At 43.8% G+C, this 16,977-nt stretch overlaps 1 long non-coding RNA gene across 4 annotated transcripts in view; it reads right to left on the bottom strand.

Annotated features, from left to right (window-relative positions):
• LOC136020548 (uncharacterized) overlaps window positions 1-16,977 on the bottom strand; it is a 75,202-nt gene that overhangs the window by 42,719 nt on the left and 15,506 nt on the right. For all 4 annotated transcript variants that reach the window (XR_010615404.1, XR_010615403.1, XR_010615402.1 and 1 more), the window contains exon 2: window positions 1,241-1,312. This is a non-coding gene — a long non-coding RNA (uncharacterized LOC136020548). The remainder of the gene's footprint in view (window positions 1-1,240; window positions 1,313-16,977) is intronic.

The following is a 16,977-nucleotide window of genomic DNA, read 5'->3' as shown; positions in this document are numbered from 1 at the left end:
CACTTTCTGCATACAAGCCCAGCAAAACAAAACAGCCCATTTGCAGTTCACAAAGCTGCCATGGCAGAAATAAATATTATCTTGTTTGTTGGGGTTTTCTTTCTGGTTGCTGCTGTTTTGTTTTCCAAAACCATTGTTTTGCAGAACAATTTAATGCAAACGTATTCTTTCCGATTCAAGACTTCGCAGCTTTGCTGCAGAGTAGCTGGGTTCTCATGGAAAAAGCCAACCCTTCCAAGGCAAACCTCAAACTCCTCTGAAATCTCAACCTCTAGAGAACATCCCAAATCAGTAAATCTAAGAGAAGCATTAAGCCTCCTTCCAGTTGCAGCAGGAAACCACCAAACACAATAGGCACAGTAGCAACGGCCCATCTAGATGGTGCCCCAAAGGATTTTAGGGTAAAACATCCAGTGGTGCAGCCACCTGACATTAACAACCATGGCCATGTTGTGTTTTCAGAGGCACCTTGCTTAATGCTGCTGATTGAAATTAGAGGATGAGCCCTCCTTGGAAGAGAAACCTGCTCAACTCTGGACTTCATCCTGACACACACTCACAAGCACAAGAACCTGTAAAGAAGCCTGAGCTCTGTTTGGTGGGCAGCTTCAGGAATGAGCATGTTTTCTCCTTCTCCCTCCTTTTTTTCCCTCCTCACTTCAATTGCCTGATCTGGTGGTAATTTTCATCTCCCTGGTGCCTCCCTCCGCATCTTTTCCTTCTCTTTTCCCACCCTGTCAGCCAGTGACAAATACAGAGATGGAAAAAGACACAGTTGCATGAAAGAAGGGATTTTTCCATCTTTAATCGCAGAGGGGGACCGGTTTGCGCGTTGCCTCTCTGCAAAAGCATCGCAGCTTGGGCAGGTAAGATTTGAAGGGAGGCTGTGTGATGCATCGAGCCAAGCCTGCCCCTTGACCTCCCGCTCCTGCCTGCTCTGCCTTCAGCTTTATTGGAGGCACGGGGCGTGAAATGGTACCAGCAGTGATGCCTTGTGGTTTTCTAAGCAGCCTTTGTGCAGAAGGAGCAGTCGTATCTGCACCCTACGTGGTGCGCTTACCTGTAATGGGTGTACCTGGACAGGAATGTTTCCCTGGGTTTGAATCACTAATACAAAGTGCAGGCACAAGCTCTGTGGCTCAGCAGATACAACACTGTCATACTCCAAGGTTAGAACTCATTTAAAGAAACCTGAGTTACTGACAACTTAAGAATGGAGATAAAAATAACCAATGCTTACCTTGGATTTTGGCTGGTTGGGTGTGGGATTTCTTTTGTCCCAACAGGGACTGCTTCACTGGGGTTTGTGCAGCTAGAGGAACAAAAGGAGAATATTATAAGAACAAACCAAAAGAAGAAATAGTATCAGCATGGCATCTTTAAAAATCTGTGTGTCTTACGGTTTGAGTTTTGCATAGTATTACAGCTGATCAAACTTATATAGATCATAGGTATATCCTCATTGTTGCTGGAAAACATTAACGCTGATCTCTATTCACTTGTAGTGTTTCTCTTCTTCCACCCCTTCCTTCCTCACTATTTGCCACATTTTGAAAGCATTTTGGTCCCAGAACATCTCTCATTTGCCTGGGGTGTTTATCACCAAATTCAGTGTATTTTTTCAGCTCCCCAACTGGACAATTAGAGCAATGCAAGGTTAACAAAAGATAAACTTCCAGGTACCATCGGCACACCTTCCAGGATGATCACTCACGTGAACCCAGGAATTCTCCTCCAGTTCCATCAATACTATGGCAAACTAAACCATTTCTGAACACGGAGTTAAGGAGTTGAGGTGGGTCCTATGAGCAGCACATGTTGCTTTCCCTTGTGAACTTCTCATTGCCTTTTATTTCCAAGCTTCATGGTCTTGTCTTTCACCTCCACCCTTCCTATACTTCATGCTGGTACAAACAACTATGTTCAAACCCTAGGAAAGCACCAAGAGAAGCCACCAAACCCATGACACTACTAGCCTAAGGGACAGTGTCACAACACTCAGTATCTGTATGCTCCCCATCTAAAATTAACTGATTATTTCTTTCCAATGGACCACCTACAGCTCTCAAGGTTTAGGCAGATGGAAGCAGAGAGACTCCATTCAGAGATCTGAATCAACAAAATATGATCACAAAAGTAAAATTATTCCCTTTATGATTTCTTCTTTTTTTTTTATTAATACTACCTAGTAGTGCCACATGAGTTATTTTCTCTAGAGTATTATGGTCTGGATTTCTTAAATACATTTGAGAGGTTTCCCGAAACAGCCTTTTTAGAAAGATGGATTTATCAAGATTAAAAACTTCCCCTGGAAATTCACTGTAAATATTTTTGTAACCTACTTTTCACCCTCCCTGGGAGCTCTTTGTCTCACATCAGTGCTCTGCCACTCTCACATCCCGAGTCCTTCTGCCTCGATGCTTCTTGGGATAAGATGATGTTTACCGTCAGTGACTCTGATAGGCCGCTTTAAATCATCTCTTTCTCGATTCATGCATTTCACAATTCCTCTCTCTCCTCTCTTGCAGCTATAATTACTGGTGGATTTCATTTTATTAAGAAAAAACCCAATAACCCAAAATACATCCTAAACCCCTCTCCCTGCACAATCTCCACCTCTTCCTGCCAAATGACCCCCAGTGATCAGTGCTCAAGATGGCAGCAGGGCTGCTGAGCAGATGGGAGCTGCTGAAGACCTCAGAGATCAAGCTACCAGCCTTCAATTTTGACATTTGGTCGTGGGTGGCAGATTCCTTCCTTTCACACTTAAAAATGTTCAAAACCACAGTAGTTCTGTTTGAGGGGGGAATCAGAGGCTGATTAACCTTGTCTTCTTATGTGCAGATGCAGATGTTGAGAAGCAATTTGCCACCCACATTGGCCATAACTGATCTTTGGACCACTAGCCAACACACAACAAGCCATCCTGAGCCCTAAGCTCACACAGGCCCCTAGTAGGGTTTTAGTGCCATTTAGTACATGGGAATTGGTAGCAGATAAAATTTGCTCCTTCCTACAGTGTCCTACAGCTGCCCTGGAAACCAGCCCGAAATATCCCTAAATTTTGAGCATCACTGCAAAACATTTTCCTGATGGGCCAATAAAACCAGATCCCTCTCCTATACTGGGCTCCCCCCATGGCACAATTCAGAATCTTCCCCATTACAGACAGCAGGAGTGAGGACACTGCTCCCCTTCTTTGAAATAAGGAGGATCCTTCTTCAAGTGCTTTTATTGAACCATATGCCTGCACTGTGAGCTCAAAATGACACTTTTGAATAATTTAAGGTAATGATAATAGAAGCATTAAAAAAACCTTCATAGAAACCAAACCCGATTCCTCTCACAGCTTCTGAATTAGTTTTTCACTTGTAGCCACTTCTGCTCTATCTTAAGAGCTATTAAAAAAAAAAGAGGCATGATAGAAGGGAATATTAGGAAATTACTAATGCTTTTTTGAAAGCACCTATTGCTTCATCTGCTGCAGCACTATTTCTGGATTCCCATGCAGCTTTCATCTTCACATTGAGCGTTTCACAGGGCACCTTACTCCCAACTCAAAGAGGATGGGTTGGTTTTGCTCATTTTGCCCTGCAGCTGTTTTTTTCCATTGGAGATGATGCCTCACTGGGGCAGGACTTTATGATTTTGGTTTAAGGGATGAGCTTTATTTACTAGCAAACATTAACCATTTGGACTTCCCAGCTCCAAAATTCCTTGCAGACATTCTGAATATATTAGTGGGTGTCTTTTTTTCCTTTCAAATTCTATTTTTAAAGCTGGGTCTGACCCAGCTGAGGACTTTGCTGCTATTTCATGTTCGGCTTTCAGGAAGGTAGAAACACAAGCTACTCCCTAAACCACCGGGATCAGGACATCATCTTTTCCCCAGCAACATCTGGAATATTAACAGACTGGAGCAGGATTGGAGTTGCATTGGCTGAACCAATCTCCTGCAGGAGCCTCCCCCCGCTCGGAAGAAGGGAAAAGCAGTCGCAAACGTGAGGAGCGGCAGCCACACTCACCGCTGCGTGACTCCAGTTTCATGCCTGCGTTTCTCCATTGATTTATGGGGCAGCTCATTTCCAGACCCACCTCCTTCAGGAGGAGGAACTTCAACTCAATGTGAATAATAGGGTCTTATATCTCTTAAAGCAGTCGTTACTGCTTTCTGGGACAAGGAGTAGGGGAGGAATTATGGTGAAGGGAAATATTTCTCTTCCCTTTGGATGGGTCTGGAAACCACAGAATGGTTTGGGTTGGAAGGGACCTGAAAGAAATGAACTGCACAGACAGCTGGTGCATTTTGCATTAAAAAGTAAAACGAAATAAATGATATAAAGCCCCTAACCCAAAACACAGCTGAAGATGACGAGGAGGAGATCCTCCAACCCATTTCCATTGTTAAAACTGCACAATAGAAGGCACGCACGCCTTCCGCCCATTCAATCTCTGCCTTACATCTATATATCTATATCCACATGCCCCACAAAGGCATATTTTCCACGTTAAGCCTATGGATTACTGGCTCAGGCCCTTACAGGAAGAAAAAAAAAAACCCTGTTGCCAAGGCAACGAGCCAGGGGTTGCTATGGCATCCGAGCGGAGCAGCTGGGCCAATCCCTGCTCCCTGCGAGCGGGAAGGCGCAAAGCCTCTAAATTTAATGTCAGTGCGGAGAGGAAGGGAAGCTGTTGAGGCATGCATGATGCTGAGCGTGCGCTTGCTAAATGCGGACAACATGGCCCCCATGATTAGGACCAGCACACTAATGAATATTCATTGGGCTGATTAAAGCAAAGTCAATTAACTACTTGACTGCTTGATTTTTTGCTGGATTTTAGTCGTCTCTTTTTAACCATTTTGCCACTGGGGATGCTCTTGTTCTCCCCTTCATCTCCCTTTTTCCTCATTTCTATTTCCTTACACTGGTGATTAGGGTTTAAATATGGGGTTTTTTCTTGTCTTTATGCTTTTTACTGACTATAACCCACCCCACTCAGATTTTATAGCTCGCTTTATTCCAGCAGTAAATCACGTTCTTGTAGGGTCACTGTCTTCCACTACAGTTGTAGGTGAGCCAGAAGGTCACAGATTCCCATCAAGTTTTTAAATCTCATATGCGATTTAATTCTAAATCCACAGCTAAGCAATAACACTGATTTTCTACCTCACAGTGGGATTCTCCCCCCATCACCGCAGCCTTTTGTTTTATAACACAGGGAGTTGCTGTGAGCAGGGTCAAGGGCTGCTGAATATTTTGATTGGGATTTGTTAGCTCAGGATTCCTTCAGACAGATGACTCGGAGCAAATGTTCCAGGAAAAACTGGAGGGATTCTAAAATAAAACAACAATTCATTACAAGCGGGTTTCAATTTAAAGAGATGTCTTTCTCCCAGCTCCGTAGTGATGCAATAGGGCTGCAAAGAGGACTGCATATTTCATAAAGATCATTTGTCAGGATGTGCCTGAAAACTAAAACATGGAATTCAATTAAAAATAAATGAAAAATTGCTGGCCAAAAAATATTTCCATGTTTGTGAATTCAGCCTTTACACCCCAAGCCTAGGAATATACATTCATTTTCACTGTGTTCTTTGGCTTGTTTCGAAAACTCTCTCAGGTTCCTGTATTATGTATATAGAAATGTGTCAGAGAAAAATGCATTTACATGATAGTTATGACTCTCCTGGAGGGGAGCTTTTCATAGTTCTAAGTTATATATCTGATGGGTAGAGTGGGAAACCTGAACATTATCACCCAGCATTTGGGCTCATCTCTTTGTGAGCAACTGAAGTAAAAAGGAGCAGAAAAAGGCAGAGCCTACAGCGGGGTAGGGACAACACTGGCTTCCAATACTGTGCGTGCAATTTAGATACTTGCAGGAAAAAAAGGGGGAAAAGTAGTGGAAGAGGAATGAAGTGAGACAAAGCATAACTGAATTTAACTGCAAACTAAAATTTAATCAATTTCCATTAGATAAACTCCATGAACCTACAGGGCTCTTTATCATTTTGCTGGCTGATGCGCATATTTACGTATTTCTAGACATCCATAATTATAAAAACGCATAGCTGCTTTTCCAGCATGCCCCTAAATTGTGGAAAATAGGGAATTACGATGCTTTCCTGTGCCAGTTGTATGCTGGGAGCACTACAAGCATTTCTCTGCACACGTGCTGCGTGCACATCATCCCTCTATTAACGCCATTATCCCCAACTTTTAATCTTCTCATTCGTATCCCAACATCCAGCACCCGTCTGGACTCTGCCAATTATTGGGGTTTCACCCCATGGTGGCTAATGCTGTGGGAAGGATGGAATCCCAGGCAGGATTTGGTGTTCACCTTCCTGGATTGTCTAGATGCCGCCCTTCTTTACAGAGCTTTAGGTATCTGCCATCAAAATCAGAACTCTGCATAGCAACACTGAGCTCTGCGGGGTAACGCGTTTCATTTACCCAAATCTGAAGAACCCCAACAAATAATTGCCTATTTATGGATTAAAAGAGCAGCAGAAGGAAGGGGAATGTGTCAAAATGCCACATTCAATCAAAAGAAATATATATTGGGGGATCTTTCTCAAAATAATCCATTTTCATCTACGTGCAGTGGAAATCTCTTCACAGGGGGCAATATGCAAACATCGATGCACACGTACACACAAAGAAAACGAGAATAATTCCATTCTTACAAAAAATGTAGAGAATTGGATTTAAATTCTAACTGGGTCACAAATGAAACGGAGTCAGCAGCCTACAGAACCGGGGTGGGGGGGAAAAAGGGACAAAAAAAGGCAGAAACCCACCCCGGTGCCATGCAACTCAGCAGTCTGCAAGTCCTGGTCATGAGAGGCCACAGCATTAGCCAGGCAGGGTGTTGCAGGTCAGGATTAAGACGCATTAACAAATTCAGATGGAGGAAGCTTGCCCAGAACCTGCCTACAATTTGCCAGTTCTCTTCATCTCCTTTCCATGTGAATCAAATTCTCTATTTGGAGGAGGATTTTTTGAGTTTTTGAATCGTGTTATTTTGGGGAAAATTTGCATCCTTGAGCTGTGAAAAGCATTTTAGCTCCAAACCTACACAAGAGTAAGAACTACATGATTATTGTGCTTATACTGTGAATGATACGGAGATTAAAAATGCTCAGAGGCATCTGCGCGCATGTATACACACACACAGATAAATGACAGGAAACAGCATCAATCCTGGCTCAAAGATATACAGCAAATTCTATCAACTGTTTAAAAGAAATCATGGAAATACAACCTGGGAATCTGCATCTGCACAATGGAAAAGATTCTGAGCGCAAACCCATCGCAGGAGCAGTAAATTCAGGGTTAAGTCCCTGGATTCCTGTCTGATACTCTCAGCCTTTCATCATGTCTCTATGAATTTTTATTCCTGCACTCTGGGGTAAATTAAGGCTGATGGTGTCAATACTGAGTTTTTGAGCCCGATTTCGACATTCCTTCTGTTTCGCCTGTTTAATTCAGACCCTTTAGGTTTGATTTTTCCAACAATTTAGGAGGAGGGTTCGGGGCTTTCTAATCCACTTTTTGAAAAGCCATATTTTCCAGGAGGTTATTTCCCAACGAATCTCTCCCCCCACACACACCAAGACAACCTGTGCACATTGTGTCACAGCAGTAGCCATTTTCCCAGGCAGAATAAATCCCTCCTCATTCAGTTCCAGCGGCCTGATGGCTAATCAACCCCCTCCAAACCATCAGGAGCACCCCAAAGCTGCAGAGATACTCAACTTTCCCATCTATCTGCTCTTGAAAAACACCCCCCTCCCTCCCCAAACCCTTCAGGAAAAGCCTGATGTGTTTGAGATTAAACCCATGATGTGTCTGGGATTAAAGCAGAACACGTTTACAGCCCTCGCAATGCTAACCAACCAGAGGAGTTATCTAATACACGATACATGTGATTGAATAACATTACAGTAGACGTTCCTTCCTCCCTGCGTGCAGACCCCTCTATGATGTACACACATGGTATTCCTAATAGGATCTCTTCTCCCCTCTCTCTCTCCCCCGCTTTCACAATCTGTCGCTCTCCAATCTGCCCACTCTGCTCTATTTTCCCATCCAATATTCCCCCTCTAACACATTCCCCTCCTCTTCAGCCCCAGCCTTTGCTCCCTCCATCTTCTCCTTCCTCCAGGCTCTATAGGGCACATTAATCCTGGCACCAAGTTTTGGGTCCGTGGACATTCAAAGCAGACTGGTTAGAAAAATAGCATAGGAAAAAGCAGTTTCTACCCCTACTACTAGCACTTAAATAACATGGTAGCTAATAAATTGTTATCTAAAATCAGTTTTTCACAGCAATGAGCTACATCATTAATACTCAATCTTACTATTTTATCAGAAACTTTACAAACAAGTTCACTATTGCTACCCCTGCTTTATGGAGGGGAAGAAACAGCAAAGGGAAGGAAAAGGTTCGATCAGGGCTCCCCAGCAGGCTGGTAGCATAGCCTGAAATAAATTAGGTCTCCTGGGTTCCAGTTCAGTGCTTTACCCATTAGTCTCTGACTAAGAAACAAATGTAGAGAGGCCAGAAAACGCGTAAATTAAAGCAACACTTCACTGTTCCTTATAGCCTATAGAATAATTACTAGATGCAGATGTAGTTAGAGATGCCCGAGGCTTTGGTGATCCCAGGGATATAGTTATAAGATCTGGCTTTTCCTCCAGCTTTTCCTTCCATCCCACTGCTCTTCTGTGTTGTAGGAATGGTTCGCTCCGGCTGAAATTTAGCCCTAACTTGGGAAGAGCAGGACACAAGCATCTAAGCAGAGCAACTGGTTTAAGGAGTTCAGGGGAAACATCAGGCTTTATCTAGGCCTGGCAGGATTATGGAAATAAGTATTTAATTTCCCAGAAGAGAACAAGCTTGCGGCCAGCTTATGTGTGCCTACACATGGACACATACACACACACGGGACCATGATAAAAGCTCCACCATGGCACTCAAGGAGAGGAGAAATGGGGTTTACACGATAAGATAACAGCTCTCGCAAAGGAGAGAAAGAAGCATAAGTTCACACTCTTTTAACTTACAGGTTTACCTTGTAGGTGCCCCTTGTTTCGTGCTGTGCTGCACAGCTCATGGGGATAGCACTGACCCTGTGGAGCAGTAAGCATGGCAGCAGGATCGAGTGCCTGCATGGGACACAGAGATGCAGAGCAAGGACTAATGTAGGATCTAGTGGCATAAGGTTCCTGCAAGCTTAGGACATTCTGCTTCCCTTTCCAAAAGATAAAAGCACCTGCCACTAAGTAAATGAAAACTGCCACATACCAAAAGCATTAGAGCCATTAAGAAACTGCTGCTATTCCTACACATCAAGCAAACACTGCATTTAAGAATAGTTTCAAATGGGGGGGGGGGGGGGGGGGGAATCCCAATGCTTTTTCTAGACTTAAAAGTCCAGAAAGCTGAGTTAAGTTCTCATCCCAAGCCCAAATTAACATGTGCTACACATTTTTTTTTTTTGACAGAGTAAAACACAGGGTAGCTGATATCATCAACTGTTACAATGCAATGCCTACATTACACAGCAAGAGTCAGGGAGGGACTCGCAGCTCCCACTCAGACCTGCACACCACAGAACAGGTTGCTGCTCTGAAAGAGACATTATCCAGAGATCTCCTGATGTGGACCATGGTTATGATGATGATTTCTGGAAGAACCTCAGCTATTCAAGCTATTCCCCAGCTTGGAACATCATTTCAGCGCCTGCAGATCAGGCTCCCCAGTAAAGAGACATGAACATAGAAGAGAGAGTTCAATAAAGGGCCACACGGATGATGAAGACACTGGAGCATCCCTCACATAAGGAAAGGCTGTCAGAGCTGTTACTGTTCAGCCTGGAGGGACCTTGTTAACGGATACAAATACCTGCAAGGAGGGTGTGAAGAGGATGGAGCCAGCGGTGCCCAGTGCCAGGACCAGAGGCAGTGGGCACAACAGAAACACAGAAAGGTCTGTCTGAACATTGTATTTACAGTGAGGGTGACTGAACCCTGACACAGGGTGCCCAGGGAGGTTGTGAAGTCTCTATTCTCAGAGATAGAAACCCATGTGGACATGATCCCTGGTAACTGGCTCTGAGCGGGCCTCCTTGAGCAGGGGAGTTGGACCAGATGATCTTCAGAGGTCACTTTGAATCTCAGCCATCCTGTGGTTCTATGAAATTTGCTTCTAAAAAAGTATTTAATCTTAATTAATCTCCATTATGAAATTTCACTTTTCAAATGACTTCATAAACCACTGTTTTATTACAAAGACAGCAAATAGCTTTCTCAATCTGCACAACTTCTTGTAAAATGGCTATTCAGGTTTCCTTGCAATAGAAGCACTGGTGCCTGAAAGAAACCTGAACAACCAGATCACCTGGGGATGTTTCCTGTTCAGAACTTTTGAGGATCAAGCCTACAGCAAAGATTTCCGTGCACATCCAGCTTCTTTACCAAGAGCATGGCATCCTTGCCTTGGGCAAGTACATCTTCATAAGAGGAATCCAAGAAGAAATCAGCCCTGATAAAGGTGTGAAATGCCACAGCTATTTTTAAAAGGGTTCTAAAGCTGCACCTAAGGATTACAGACTTGCAAATAAGACTTGTGCAGCTGGCAAAATAGACTTGCAATTGTATATGCATACACAAACTCCTAAGACCTGTGGTAGATGTGGGAGGTGTAACTAACTCACCCAACACAAAGGTAATATTGTTATGACACAGCTCTGAGAATATTGCTGCCACTTCCATCTCCAAAAGCTCTTAAAAAAAAAACACTGGACTTATTGTAGCCTAAGAGGGAACATCCCCTTCTAGATTCATAACTGGTTGCAACAAGGAGAAAAACCTTTCACATTGGGTAAAGTTGCCAGCAGATTGTCTCAAGATTCTTGGGGCTGGTCTTACTCAAATGACTTGGAAAAGGTCTAAGCAGCCAATGAAAAGTCATTTGAGAACCACCCTTTCTAACGTGGAATAAACAGCCAGTGTCCCACAACATTTTAGTGGTATCTGCACTCTACAGGATTCTCAGCAATAAATTTTGTAGTCAGCTGTATCTGAGATTGCGTGCTGGATGGTATTGCTCCAATACAGAGTGAATGGAAACTTCAGACAAGAACACACCTGAGGTCAGCTTTGACCCAGGGGGCTGCTGGAGAGCCATCAAACATGATGCTGACAAGTTGGAAGCAAGTGAAAATGCAGGTATGGAAGGATTTTCTGGGTTGTCCTGCACGTGTCATGCCCTTGCGCATCTCTGCTCTTGTGATTGATGACCACACTCCGAAATTATGATACACTGTATGAATTATGATATACTGTATGGTTGAGCCAGTTATATCACTCAAATCTGTACAACTTCTGCACACACATGGTCAGGTATTAAGAGCAATCTGTCCAAAGACAATGACCAGAGAGTACTTTCCTGAGACCTGACTGATAAATCCCCCCTCCAGGAGTCCCTGTATGAAGGTTTCCAAATCCCTTAAAATCAGGCAAAACCAAAAACTTTTCCTGCATGAGAGAAATAGCACAGGGAGAACGTGTACTGGGGAAAGGACAGAGCAAGGAGCTCTTTGAAGTCAACTTGAAACCAATTTCTGCTCTCTTGGGTTTGGTTCTGAGTGACATAATACAAACACATTTGAAAATCAGGCTAGGGAGAGTCAAAAGCAGTGCCTCTGCCTTTAAGTAAGGACACAATAATCTTAGTTCCTGGTGTGCCTGGGGGTACCCATAAAACAGAATACTCTGTATGCTGCTATCTTGTCCTGACAGCGGGTACAAGAGGTTGTGCTTTGCCTCAGTTGAAATTGCAGCCTACAAGACACTAAAATGTATCCAAAACCTTCACACCTCAGTGCATATGCTGTCTACGTGGAGACCCGAGCTCCAAGGAAGCCCTGAGATGCACCATAAGTCAAACATGCTCCACTTACACTGACTTCTCAGAGTCAGTGTCCCGTTCTCTGCCATCCACCCATGCAAGTATCCACCCTCTCACTTCACCCACTCACCCAAGAGATCCTCAGCACTTGGAGAACACAAAGCCACCCCTGTGCTGAGCCAACCCCTTCCAACAAGCGCAACTGGGAGGCAGAGGCAGCACACGAGTGCACTGGTGCAAGCTCGCAGAGCTGTGAGCGTGCACGTCACCTCTCCTGGAACTTGTTTGTATTCTTGGGAGAATGTTGAAAAATATCTCTGACCCCCAAACATTTACCTTTTGATCGGAGGTTTCCAATGTTGCTGTAGTGTATTAAAGCTGAGATGCTCATAAAAAACCCCTTTGTGTCAACATAGTAAATGACTCTAATTAGGCTGGTGGTGCAATGAAAATGCTTAATTCATTCTGATGAGGCAGAAGGAAGAGCTAAAATGTTTATAGACAATGGGTGAACAGGGAGATATAATGCTGAGTGCCAGCTTTAAATGCAAATTACCACAGAAATCTTTCCCTCTCCACCATCCCATTCCTCCCCCTTCCTCTCTCTCTCTGTCGCCAGCACCACACTGTAATCTCCTAGTGCAGTAATTAGAAGTGAAAGGAGCCACATAGAGGGGCCTCCAAAGGCAATGTTGAAGAGAATTACAGAAAAAAGAATACCTGCCTTTAATAGAAGACGGCACCTTTTTCCATAGCTCACCACCACTGCAGCACTTTGTGGTGGTAGGGTCAGAGGGGTGATAATCTGGAGGGGCATTACTGAAGCAGTAGGGAAATTTGTTGCATACACCCTCATCCGTCTGAACTGGTTTCTTCTATAGCATCTGTTCACAGGGCTGGACCACTTTGCTTCTTGGGAGAAGACCAGGCCAGCACCAACAAGCAACCATTTGGGGGAAGGAAACTCTCATGATGCTTCTTCTTGATGATGTTCAAGGCCAGGCTGGACAGAGCCTTGGGTGACATGGTTTAGTGGAAGGTGTCCCTGCCCATGGAAGGGGGGTTGGAACTGGACGATCTTGAGGTCCTTTCCAACCCTGACTATTCTATGATTCTATGATTCTTCTCCTCAGCAGAAGTACAGAGGTGCAAGTGGACAAGAAATGTAAGCCTGGAAAAACTCAGCCTGGAAGTTGCCAAGACAGGATAAACATGAAAACCTTACAAGTTCATCCTTACAAGTGCTACTTATTACACTTGAAGTATCTCGGCTTCTTTTACAGGAGGAGAAATTTTACATTAGGTGAGGAAGAAGACATGAGAGAATGGAAGGGGACAAAGAAAGATGGAGAGAAGGCAGCCAATGTTTGGTTTGCATATAGGGTATGACACCTTTTTCCTTTCAATGTTCTAATGTGACACATCTGGAATAGCTCTTCTTCGGGAGTTTGAGTGAAGAAATGCTCCCACTGCCACCTTGACAATGTCTCATGTTTTAGGATCTCCACTATCAGCATGGACACAGCAATGCACAGCAGCATACTGTTGTGTCTAAGAGCTTCACATCTAGACTGAGCTAAAACTGGGTTTTGTTTCATCTTCTGTGCATTAAACACTCTCAGTTCTGCTTCAGCTTTGAACAAATCCCCTTTTCCTTCCCATACACAGGCACACAAATCACTCCAGCAATGCAGAAGGTCAGAACAGGAGACCAGAAAATGTCAGTCCTGGACTACAAACCAACTCAACTCTTCGTAAAGAGCTGCTGAGATTACATTGTGAATTGAAACCCCTTAAAACAAAACAAAACAAAACAACAATTCCTTTCTTTCTTGCAGTGGTAGCTGGGTCTCAAGCTTGAGAACAGGCAGGAGAGTGTTCTCCAATGCACACAAGTGGGATAAGGCAGCCCTGGACTTTCCCTGGGCAGGGGAAAAGGGCAGGTGCCAGGTAACATCTTTGTGCTCACCAGGAATTTTTATCATCTTTCCACTCCACACAGTGTTGCTGTCACTGGTCGTGGTCATGCTAGCTCTAGGCACATCATTTAACACCATGTTCATCTCTCTAGGTAAGCCTGGTGACATGCCCTGCCCTTTTCTGCAGGCAGCCTGACCACAGCAGCCAACCTGGCCTTGCTTTGACTTGAGGGGTCTAACACCCTTTAGGAAAGCTGTAGGAGGCTGAGGTGTGCTGCTGGAGGTCAGTGGTCAGACCCCGCTGCCACATTATGTTACCAACTCCCAACAAAGCTGGATTTCCTGACTTAAAATACTTCTATTTGCTAAGAATACAAAGATGACGTTTCCATGTTTTTCCACTTCTATGTTTTTTCACTCCCTCAAGGCTGATGTGCAGGAGGTCCATCTACATCCAGAGCCTGGCCTGCACACAGTCACATTCCTGCAGGACACTTATCTCAGAGGTGATGCCACATTTGTGCACCTTCCTCTGCCCATCCTCATCTGTGCAGCCAGGACCACAGAGTCCCCAGACAAAGCTGGACCTGGAAAAAGGCACAGCTTGCTTGTGCCTGTGATTCATTCCCAAGGCTGAGCTCATTCATAAAAGATCTCCATCTGACCTGCAGAGCCTCCTCAAACCCCCAGTGTGTAGGTGACGCTAGGCTCTCCTCGAGGATGCCCCTGGGCACAGAGCGTGTGCCAGCAGCTCCCTCTTCCCAGCCGCGAGCCGGAGCATCCCACCACCTCTTTCTCTCTCTCCCTCTCTGTGTTTGCTCAGTGAGACAGAAGCAATACCAGTTTGCAGCACAATAAACCATGTAAAGGAAGCATCAATTAACTAGAATACATGGATATAGTATTTAATTAACTGATAGGCTCACAGTTACCGTATGATGTCATGGAAACCTCGAATCTCCTGGGTGCTGCTTCAACACATGCCAATTGGGAATTGGAGCCATCACAAATCCCATGTAAAGTTTGAATCCTGATACTTTTAGTTAAAAAAAAAAAATAGGAGATTCTGACTCTCTTTTAATTGACATAAACGCGTGCACATCTTTGGTGATGCAGAAGCCCCTGGTGTGAGGGCTCTTGCAAAATGGAGGCCAGCAGCATTACTCACCCATTCAAGGCCACTGTCATTAGCCATGGCTTTGTGTTAAGGAAGTAGAAGAATGAGCCCACAAGGCTCTAAGGAAATAAAGAGAGGGCAGAATCATACTGGATGGGTTTTCAAGGATATACCAAGATAATACACTGCCTTTCCTAGGAGCATCTCAAAGCACTTTGCAAAACAAAAGTGCAAATATAAGGCCAATTTCCTGACTCCTAATACAAAAGCATCACTTAAGTCTATAACTGCTTGTTCAGAACCTTCTAGAGGGGCAACTGTCTTAGTTTGACTAGTGAATGATGTAGCCTCATCCATTTAAAAAGTATTATTTCACAGGATTTACAGCTGAGGAAACTGAGGCAAAGGGAGGTTGGGACCATTGGTCCAAAAGTCAACAGCTGTGGAGCACCAGAGCAAGGAACAGTGCTGAAACACTCCTGCAGAGCCAGGAGCAGTAGTAAAGGGACCAGCACCCTCACAATACTGCTGTCAATGCCCAGCACTGCTAATCCCACCTGAGGTGCATCCCGAGCCACCCAGCACCCTGCTCACGCCAGCTTTATCAGGTCCTCTCACAGTCCAGCAGCACTAACTCTGGATTATTTAATAACTTGAATAACGCAAGGTCTGGTTTCCCAAGTACCAGGTGTTGAAGTTGAACCTTTACAGCCCATAAACAAATACCAACAGCCTCAAACAGCACTCTGATTGAAGTCACTTCTCCCTCTGAAAGCATGAATACTTTCATTCTATTTGCTGTGAGGTAGTTGTTGCCCGATACTAATTTTGTCCCAACAGCTTAAATTACAAGTCCTATATTAAAAACCATTAGGCTGAGATGTATTGTAAGCCCTCTTTTAGTGCTTTGACAGTAGAAGATTAGATTTAAATACACCGAGACAGGTAAGTACAGTATTATTTTCTGTGAATGAAGGTGTGCTTTCATTCTAAGTGTCCATTGTCTCTGTTTATGTGTGAATTAGTTTATGGATTGTTCCTGACAGAGCTACAGCGCCCTCCCTTAAGGGCATTGCTGATATATTACCTTTGAAAGAGAATCACAATTTATTCATTCAAACACAGAGCTAAAGATAGATGTGCACCGGAATATTTTGAAATATTGCATTATATATAACATGAAATAGGGGGAAGCTAAATTACACAGCTATAATTACTTAGAGTTCAGGTGGCATCGTAAATAACCTATTCACAACTCGCTCAGTGTTTATTATGTCACCAGAGCAATATAATTAACATGGTATAGATGGGAACCACGCAAGGCAGATGCCTGATGTACCCAGATCAAACACATTATGACATAAGTATAAAAACACACAAGTACATACTATGTCATTCATGGAAAATCACATGAAAGGAGAAAAAAGGGGGAAGAAGCAGTTTGACAGTATTGAGGCTGTAGTGCTGCTAACACCCCTTTGGAATATTCATAGTTAAATCTATAGGCATGCTTCTGCATTACCATTATAGGGGCAAAGATGGTTTTGCACTGACTGAGTTCATGCCACTTATGAAACTCTTTTTGCGCTGCTCTAAAATTGACTTCCTGGCTCTCTGAGGTTAAATTGTTACAAGGAATAAGAAGCTGCCAAACAAAACCTGGAATCTGCAAGTCATCATCCAGTCCTGAACCAGCAGTACACAAGTTCTGATACCTGAATCAAGTTGCTTGGAAACGATAAATAAGATGTTACGCAAAGCCAACCAAAAGATTAAGAAAACCCAAAAACAAAGGAAAAAAAAAAACAAAAAACAAATCCCACACATTAAAAGTCTCAATACAGCAGTTAAATTTGTAAGAAAATACTTCCCATTTCACCTGGAAATCACAAGATTTGTCAAGTCTTGCTTCCAAAATTCTCTGCTCGCATGGTAAAACCTATATATACCTTCACACCGGAGGGAAGCTGTAGGAACAAGTGGAGGTGCCTTTCACAAGCTCAAAGAAGGAATGAGATA

The sequence above is a fragment of the Lathamus discolor genome, chromosome 11 (assembly GCF_037157495.1).
Source record: "Lathamus discolor isolate bLatDis1 chromosome 11, bLatDis1.hap1, whole genome shotgun sequence".
NCBI lineage: Eukaryota > Metazoa > Chordata > Aves > Psittaciformes > Psittacidae > Lathamus > Lathamus discolor.
The sequence above is the reverse complement of the archived record's forward strand: the minus strand, read 5'-3'. Positions and strand labels throughout refer to the sequence as shown.